Source organism: Papilio machaon, chromosome 22 (genome assembly GCF_912999745.1).
Source record: "Papilio machaon chromosome 22, ilPapMach1.1, whole genome shotgun sequence".
Taxonomy (NCBI): Eukaryota; Metazoa; Arthropoda; class Insecta; order Lepidoptera; family Papilionidae; genus Papilio; species Papilio machaon.
In genome coordinates, this window is record NC_060007.1 from 1,642,937 (window position 1) to 1,653,340 (window position 10,404).

The 10,404-nt window shown below is 33.5% G+C and overlaps 1 protein-coding gene across 1 annotated transcript in view; it reads right to left on the reverse strand.

The window, feature by feature from the left end:
• LOC106712557 (ras association domain-containing protein 10) overlaps positions 1–293 on the reverse strand; it is an 89,307-nt gene extending 89,014 nt beyond the window's left edge. Inside the window, exon 1 of the mRNA XM_014505157.2 lies at positions 131–293. The gene's annotated coding sequence lies outside the window, so the exon portion shown is untranslated. The remainder of the gene's footprint in view (positions 1–130) is intronic.
• Positions 294–10,404: the final 10,111 nt, after the last annotated feature.

Genomic DNA, 10,404 nt, shown 5'->3' on the forward strand with positions numbered 1-10,404 from the left:
AACAGAATTACCTCGCGTTATTACGAAAACCGAGACCTATCTATAAAAATGATCGAAAAAAATTACTTCACAGTTACACTATCATAAGTGACGATAACGCACGTTTTAACAATTAAAAAAAAAAACATACCAAAAACAAGTTCCAATAAGTGTACAAACTCGAACAAAATCCGTGTCAGAAACACATAGATCACAAATCTATTACACTCAAACACTTGACACTCGAGTGTAATTTACACTTTAACACTTCGTTATCGATACTTCGTGGTATAGAACACGACCGGCGCACGCGCATGCTCAGCACCGACTGACGCAGTACACCTGTCATTTTAGAAACAATAGCAAAGATTAAAGCCGGCCGCATACGAGAGGCACCGATTATCCAACGGTGCGTTGCCGGTTTTGTTTTTTTTTTTGGTACATTATTAATATTGTTGAGATTGATATAACATGATTTATATGATAAAGGTTAAACGGATGGATCTTTATCCTAGCACCTTTTTACATATTGCCGTCCTTTTCATACTCTTTGAAAAAAAAAGAGATAGTATGTTCATATACATGTATTAAGCCGTTTAAAATTCACGATATATATTTCGTACAAGTCAGTTTTTATATAACAAAATAAACAAATAAGTTGTTCAACTGATACGAACATCAACCACAAACTGCAAGATTATTCTCTTAAAAAGCATAGATATCAATGTTTTTTACAAGTGAAACATTAACAATTTCGTAAACAAAACTCCTAAGCTATATCATTATAGTTTCGCTATAGTTGATACCAATTTCATGAAATGAGGTATCGTATCATTATCCGAGCTAATGCGGCTCGATCAATAACAATCAAAATAACATCAAAATTATCTTGATGATATATTTTATGATATTTTGTAGTAATGTCCTCTATTTGATACATATTTCTTATTTGACGTATTGATGATTATTACTATTGTCAATTTATTTTATAACACGTCATTTAAAATCTTATTCAGTATGTGTCTTGTGTACATTTTGGTATCGGGGAGGAAATCTTCGAAAGATGCCTTCTGGGGGGAATGTTTGACCCACTAAAACCCTCTTGGTTGCCAGCCTCGAGCGCAATCGAAGGGTTCCGGGATATCCGAGTCTTTAGTGCAACGGTAAAGATGTTATTTAGTTAATGAAATACAACAACAAAACAGAAGACAGGCGTGAATTGGAAGCTATTCCGTGTTCACTCTGATGAGTGTGGTGCCTGTGGCCTAATATTAGTCCTCTTTACTTTCCCACCCTTTTTTAATAAGTAGAGGATGGGATGGGGCAGTGGATTTTACAAAGGACGGGACGAATAGTAATCTCTATCTCTCTAGAAATATTCTCCGTCAATTCAAGGTAGGTAATGCAATTGCTGATGTCTATGGGCAGCGATCGTTTCATTATTTCTTGCTCGTTTGCCACCTTACTTTTAGAGTTTGGCAGTTTTTTTTAATGATTTAAAATTTATTTTATCTATATAACATATATAAAAGAAAGTCGTGTTAGTTACACTATTTATAACTCAAGAACGGCTGAATCGATTTGACTGAAAATTGGTGGGCAGGTAGCTTAGAACCAGGAAACGGACATAGGATAATTTTTATCTCGTTTTCTATTTTTTATTTCGCGCGGACGGAGTCGCGGGTAAAAGCTAGTTAAAAATAAAAATAGCTTCCGCATGAGAAGTATGCGGTCAACCTAATGCAGTAGCATAAGGTTTATGGATCATACAGTTTGTACAAAGTTTGTTAAGCAAACAATAGTATTTTGTTTGAACGAATACTTTTATCACAAGTTCACGCTTCGCTCGCCTCCATTTCTTAATACATACATATATCTAACACTACATATACATTACAAATTAACAAACAAACAGAAAAAAACGAGCGATTACTAAATAAAAAGTCAAATAAAAGTTGAAGAAATTTTGAAATAAATTCTAATATTTTCAATTTTTGTAAATTCGAAAACTGTGGTCATAGCACGAATATTTGGGACAAGCGCCTTCATATGAATAATAATCGTAATATCTTTCTAATATTATAAATGCGAATGTTTGGATGTTTGTAAGAATGTATCTTCAGAACGGCTGCATGAATTTCAATGAAATTTAGTACAGATGTAGAAAACAGTTTGGAAGAATAGATTCAAAAAAGGTGTATGGTTCTCGAAGGAAACGTTAAATCCTCCTCAACTGTTCAACACATTTTATTGTAATTTGACACAGATATAGAACACAGACTCCATTAAGACATGAGACTATTTTAATTCTGCGCAGACATAGTCGCTGGCAAAAGTTAGTATAACATAAAACAAAGATTTCTTGATCAACGGAAGGATCTCTCAAACACAATGCAATGATTCAGATTTATGTTCACAAGTCAAACCCGAGCGTTGACCTTAGACCATTCTTAAGCATTGTGTTAAAAAAAATACGTATTTAAGTTACTAATATTTATATCAATGCTTATTTGAGTGTTTTTACTAATGAAAGATCTGTATAAAAACACTCCCTCTCATCAAACAAACTTGAATATGAACAAAGTACTAAATGTTGACTAATTTTATTGGTGTAACAAATTGCCTTATAACATAGATAAAAGGCCTGTTTTGAATAGTTATTTTAATAGAATTCATACGAGTAGTACTAACCAGTTATATTTAACATCGACTTAATTAAAAACGAGTGCGTTACAAAACTATATCAAAAACTTGCAAGTAACTGGCGCTTCTATCTACAACCAGTTATGATGAAGATGAAAAACTTACATTAAGTGACAAGCGAAAATAGTACTTATCACTTAGATGTTAAAGATTACAAATATACATTTTAAAATGTAGTAGCTGTTTATGCAAAACTGACTAATGTCTGCAGCACACAGTCGCGAAAGCGCACCGAAAGCGATACGTAACTTATAAGAATATGTACGCAGTTTTCTCTAACAAATTCACTTTATAATACATCCAGTTTACTAAAAATTTTGGCTGTTTACTTAATCGGTTTTTCGTGAATTGCAAATATCGTGAACAATAACATAATTGCTATCTCTATTATTTGAAAGAGAAATATGAGGGACAGTAATATTGTTGTACAACAGCTTTAACGACAATGAAGACGCAGTTTTAGTAGTAATTTTCCATGGCAGCTGTATGCGACATGGTTTATAGATTAGTGAATAGATAGGTGAACGTCAAATGTTCAAGACTTCTGTTCGCCGCTGATGAATTACCCACTAACGTAATAAATTAGTCGACTAATGTAATTTAATCATCGTACCTTGAAAATCACCTTTATTTTGGCTTAATTAATTTATATTCACTGTCGAAACTAAAACCAGGCTCGCTTGAATAGAGTTGAATGCGTTATAATGGAAAAAAATTAAAGAGTTCTTCTGGAGTATAATTTGTTTACATGAATTTAAGAAAAGCTATTTGAAAATTTTACAACGTTCTATTGTTAGACAAAATTATATTGATTAATAAGGTTGGAACATGCAGGTAAATTCGTGGATGAAAGCGCAAGAGTGCCCGTGGCCTCGCCACCATGCTTAGGAGGAACAGAAGGGTTTACTGGGTATGCAGAAGTGAATCCCGGGACGAAGTATGCATATACCATTCCCCCCTGGAAAAAAATGTCTCGGAACATGTTTAGTAAAGCACTAAAAATATAACTTTGCATACAATGTCGTACTAAAACATTACCTCTATTACAGTCATTTTGTCGTAATAATGCGGACAAAAAGTGCACCGAACACAAACTGCATACACGCGCCACGCGAAACTACTATTTGTTGGCGACAGATGGCGCTACGATCACGCGATGTTGCACCGCTGAAAAAGTTATATTTTACTGAATGCCATAAGAAAATTTATTGAATTTTTAATTTGTTAGATTTTGTCAAGAGAAATTTAATAATAATAATAATAATAATAAACTCATTTAATCCATTCAGAAAGCAAACAATAATTGGAAAGTAAACAATAATAATGTAATATAAAAAAAATAAAAAATAACAAACATGCTGAAGGGAGGGAAAAACACAAAACTATATATATAAAAAAGCAACAGGCATGTACATATTAACAAGTATAAAAAATTAAAGTTCCTACTAGGTTTGCAATGCTGAATGGACAAGGCCTTTACTCAGCATTGTGCTTATTACTTTTCAGAAATAAGCGCTGATATTCTGCAAAAGCCTTAGCATCAGTGCGTCAGTTACAGCATAGCATAGTTCATTATTAATCAGCTTTAATAATGAACTATGCTATTGCATAACGTATACTTAAATTTAATATTCACTTGATATGAATAAAATGTATGAACCGGCATAGTTATCTGACCCGGTGAGCAGAAATCAAACTAAATTATGATAGTTTAGGAGTGCCCGTAAACAAAGAGACATAAAATACTTATCGGTCGCACTATACTGTCTTGTAAATGTTTCTTTTATATAATTTTCTATGCAGAGCTGGGCATTAACTCGTTAATCCGTTAATCGTTAATTAACGAAGTTAACATTTTCCTTAACGGATTAACTTTTAAGTTAAATTCAAAAAGTGTTAACGCTCTTGTTAACTTCCGTTAAATTTCACTTCCGTTAATTTAGTCCGTTAATTGTTACAATAGACACTTATTGACGTGTTGTCATTTTATTTAAATTATGCATCAGGCTACATTCGTAAGTTCGGCTATGTTCGGGGACCGTCGGCGAGTCGAATGGTGACCGAGAACGAGAGAGAACGAGAACGAGCGAGTGTGATGCATGTTATACAATACACCAAGCGGCCGGGAAAGACGTGATCAAAAGAGTACCGCAGAATCCTTGTTAGAAAATAGTTACGATTTAACCAAACTTACCTCTATCAAATATTGCGAAGTTTAGGCGCTAGACACCTTCAAAGTTTTTTAATTATTTCACATTTACACAAATATCTCGAAAAGTCTATATTACATTTTATTCACATTAAAACTGGTTTTCATTTATTTAACATCACTTTTTTTTAGAACATGATTTTGTTATAAAACCAACATAAGGTACGAAAGTACTTTATTCTAAATACAATAATTGTACACTTATATATATAGATAAACACTGCGTTGAATTGCAATCAAAATAATCAAGTGTGCATAACTCTTCAACGTCGTAACTAAATTACAACTAAACTTTGTTGGCGACGAATATGTTTATTTTAATATTGAAGTTTAAAGACAGCAAAAAATATAAAAAAAAATCGTTTATGGTTCATTTGAAAAAGCGTACAAATAGGATTTTTTTGTCATTGCGTAGATAAGAAACAAACAATGAAAAATAAATTTAAAAACACGAAAGACGAAATGTGCACGCAATAAACATTCCTCAAAAACAAAAGGGATTAAGGTGTTTATTACCGTCGTTTGTTTTTTTTTGGGGCTTCTTCATAGTCAACGAAAAATAATTTTGCATTTTAAAAATATGAACAAAGGATTAAGTGGACAGCCGCACAGAGAATGCGATAACGAACTCGATGGATTTATGGCCCCAACCCTTCTAATGGTCGGGGATGCACGTGCGCTGCACAAAGACAACAGCGAAGATAATTTGTTTGTTTACAAAAAAAAAGTATACGATAAAACGAGAAAGAATGAGGAAAAAGATAAAATAATTATGTTAGTGAAATAATGTTAAATTGTGTTATACTAAAATCAATATATGAAATGTCGTCGGCACAAGTGACCTTTACAATAACATAAAAAACAATCTCAAACAAAAAGCACTGAAAAGTAACAAAATAATGTCATGAAAACCCTCTTAACTCTAAAGAAAGTTCTCTTCTTTCTTGTAACATTTATTGTATAATTATTGTTATTTCGCAGTCGGTGTCGGCCGAAGTAAATAGGTGACATTTTATATTTGAGATGTATTAAACATACTTACGTTTATGTCTCTTCTTACTGCATTTTATTTGAGATTGATATTCTTTTGAATATTACCATAATACGAGTATGTCTCACTGTTTAATAGAAAACTTGTGTTGTCTAAATTTAGTTAGCTCTCTAATTCCGTGAAGTTGGATGGTCGATAAAAAAATGACTGAAAAGGTCAAGTGTCCATCATTGTCAGTGAAGTATATAAGTGTGTGTAACTAGTGCATGCTATGTCATTAATATCGTAGAGGCAGTAGTACATCACCCCAATCGTCAACATTTTATTTGAGTATATTATATAACTAAACTATAGATAGGATTAGCGCTCGCCCGAGATTTCGTAAGCGCAGTAAAAAAATAGCCTAAGTTCTATAGAAAGTCTTGACAAAATCAGTCCATATGATTCGGAGATTATTCGTATGGCCATTTCCCGCTTGCGCCCTATATTCGTAATATAAACCAAAATTAACTTTAACTGTTAACTTTAACTTGCGTTAAATTTTCTTAAATTAAACGCTTTAACGATTAACGAAGTTAAATTTTTATTTAACGAATTAACGATTAACGAAGTTAACTTTTTGATTAACTGTGCCCACCTATGTTTCTATGCATATTTTGGCGATTCTGTTATTGACACGGATTAACTTGTCCTAATCAAACTCATTCATAATGAAAAATTAATTCCAACACTAAGATGTCATAACGTCACACCTAAAATCATCTTGATACATGACTTGGCGATACAAGAAATTAGATTTATACAAAAAAACTGTCAAATCTATACCTATATATAAAAGAAAGTCGTGTTAGTTACACTATTTATAACTCAAGAACGGCTGAATCGATTTGACTGAAAATTGGTGGGCAGGTAGCTTAGAACCAGGAAACGGACATAGTATAAATTTTACCCCGTTTTCTATTTTTTATTCCGCGCGGACGGAGTCGCGGGTAAAACCTAGTAACGCTATAAACCGTAAGTGAAAACGCCATCTAGTGACATAAACATTTTCTCCACATTCACTGAACATTGCGGTAAGTTAGACCACAAACCGCCACAGGTGGGCACAGTTAATCGAAAAGTTAACTTCGTTAATCGTTAATTCGATAATTAAAAATTTAACTTCGTTAATCGTTAAAGCGTTAAATTCTCGAAAATTTAACGCAAGTTAAAGTTAATCGTTAACAGTTAACCATACCAAAATTATACATACTACTTTCACACTTATGGTGGCGACACTTGTTTAAAATATTAATTTGATTATTTTAATTAATTAATTTTTATTAATAAAAAATTAATTTTATAAAATCTTAATTCTATAAAACATTAGTATTAGAGACAAGTATGAATGCATTATAGTATATTTCATTACGAGTGCGGAAAGCCTTTCATTGCAAAGTGTTCCGACAAATGTCTACCCGACCCGATTCGCAGCCAAAGGTGAGGGTTGACAGTTGGCACAAGTTGTAATGACAGTTCCGCCCATGTACTAAACAACTATTTTTAATACAGTTCCGAAAAACTGAAGCAATTTAATATAATAATAAAAACACAATAAACTCAACTAACTAAAATGTTTGGAAAATGGCGCCAACCGTAAAAGAATACCAACAGAGATTTTTTTTTGTTTTCTTCACCCATTCTGGGTAGGCAAAGGGAACTATGCCCAAACAGCGAAGTCTTTGGTAGATTATTTTTATTGGTATGAAATGGAAATGAAATTTAATGAGATGAAATAAAATGAAACTTAACCTAATTCATTGAATCAAATCATTAAATCTGATATTGTATCAAATTAGGAGCTTCTTTTTAGAAATATTTGCATGAATCATAAAAACTTCAATGATTTTTTTTTTGTAAAAACTTCGTGGTTGGTTTTTTCTTTTTAATAGACATTATTTTGACAGTTGGGAAAGAGAACGCACGAGTTTGGAAAAGCTAAAGAAAAATCACGAGTAAAAAAGTGTTTTTAATACAGTTGCTCTAAAAGTGGCGTATTGCAGGGACGAAGAGCGTTCGGAAAGTGGGCTATTACATACTCGTGCTTTTATAGACTCGTTATGAAATATACTATTTCGAACCTTCTTTTGATTTTGTCCTGTTGGTCACGTCTTTCCCGGACGCTCTGATGCATCACACTTGCACGCGAACTTCACATTTATCAATTATCAACTCGTTCGTTCGTCATTCGAGTCGCTGACAGTCGCCCAACATAGTTGAACTTACGAGCGTGGCGTGGCACGTAATTTAAACAAAATGACAGCACGTCTCCAAGTTTCTAATTTAACGATTAACGGACTTTTATTAACGGAAGTTGAGTTTAACGGAAGTTAACAAAAGCGTTAACACTTTTTGAAGTTAACTTAAAAGTTAATCCGTTAAGCAAAATGTTAACTTCGTTAATTAACGATTAACGGATTAACGAGTTAATGCCCAGCTCTGCAAACCGCATTATATTAAACTCGTGTTAGTGAACAATCGATAATGTCTTCATAATAGCTAAGAGAACCAGGTTAATAAAACCTCGAACATTAGTTGAAGAGAATTGGAAATCACATTTAATAGATGTTTTTCCCGTAGCCTTCGAAAGTGGTACAGAAAAGCTGGTACAAATTAAATTATTTAACTACAGACGCTGTTAATGATGAAAGTGACTTTACTATCTTAATAATTACTTACTATGTGATACACAGTTAGCTTTTTAAATATGGAAAAGGAAAATCTTTTGATTTCTCTTTTTATGGTGTCCATACTAACAATTGGACTCTACTGCAAAAATATCACCTCACATTGGCTGATTTTAATTATTTATTTTGCCTCATAAAATAAGTAATTAATTTTAATAAGACGAACTTTACGTCCAGGTTCGATCACTGTTATCTACTAATGTATTTATCAGTTTTAAAATTTCATATGTACCTACATTTATCCGAAGTTTTCAAAATTAAGGAAAACATTGTGATGCAACCTGCACATATCTGCGAAGGAATTCAAAGTGTGATGTCAACCAACCCGCACTGGGCCAGCGTGGTTGACTATGGTCTAATCATCTCTGACTTAAGGTAGGCTCAGAACCACTCAGTCTGGACATACATATATAAGCTAAGGCAGAAAGAACTCGGCGCCATATTTTTTTCATAAAAAGTTACTTTTTTATTATAATATAGAAGGGGGCAAACGAGGAAAACACCGAGGTGATCATCGACGCCCATGGACATCCGCAACACTAGAGGAACTGCAGATGCGTTGCCGGCCTATGAGTAAGTTTTTTTTTAAACTTTAAATCATAGTGGCATTGAACGTGTTAAAATATTGTAACATACTATCTCCGAAGTATATGGACAACAATATACAATATGTGAAGGTGATATACATCTCGTCAGTCGCTCATATAGTTTCAACACGTCACGGTCTGCTGGAGACGACTCGTCGGAGCAAATAATGATTGTTTAAGTAAAACTACCTGTCGCTGGCGTTGTTTGAATGTGCGTATACATTAAAAAACTATACTTATTACTTCAGAAACAAGAAGTTAGCTATTTAAATAAAGCAAACAATATTCATTTATTTAATTAATTTATTACACTAGCACATATCCGTGAATGAGTCCTTGCAGAATTAAAAAAATCTAGTAATAAATATAAACTATGTCACCCGGGAATAGTGTGGCTTCACAACAGTGAAATTGTTGAAAAGAAAGTGTAATTTTGGAGACTATTCAATACAAACAAACACACAAACAATAAGATCATGCTTCTTTATAATATTAGCATTGACTAGCAAAAGCTTAGAACTTAGCTGAAAGGTATAAAAAAATAACATATTAGGTCCTTACGTATGAAATTGGCGTTTTTCGTACTGGCCACTTTAATCACAAATTTCTCCTCTTTGGTAAGGAATTCCAAATTCAAATTTGTACAGCTATAGACTCATGTATTTGTGGTTCGATGACCGTCATTCATTTGTTTTTTTTCTTCTGTTTTTTTCTGTTTGCGTCACTCATTTTACAAAATGGAAAACTTAAAATATCGCATTATTTACGAGTACGAGTTCCGCCGTGGCACTAGTGCTGCGGAAACGACTCGAAGGGTGAATGATGTGTATGGCGGTCGTGTTGCAAGAGAAAACACAGTTCGTTTTTGGTTCCAACGTTTTCGTTCTGGAAATATCGATCTGCAGAACGAGCCCCGTGGACGGCCTGAGACTCAAGTTGATAATGAAGAGTTGAAGGCTATTGTGTAAGCGGATCCATCGCAAACCACGTCCGAGTTAGCTGCAGGCTGCGATGTTAGTGATAAAACTGTTTTAATTCACTTGAAGCAAATTGGGAAGATTAAAAAGCTTGAAAGGTGGGTACCTCACGAATTGACTGAAGCAAACCGGCAAACGCGCGTCGACTGTTGCGTTACATTACTAAACCGGCACAATAATGAAGGTATTTTAAACCGAATCATTACCTGTGATGAAAAATGGGTTCTTTACG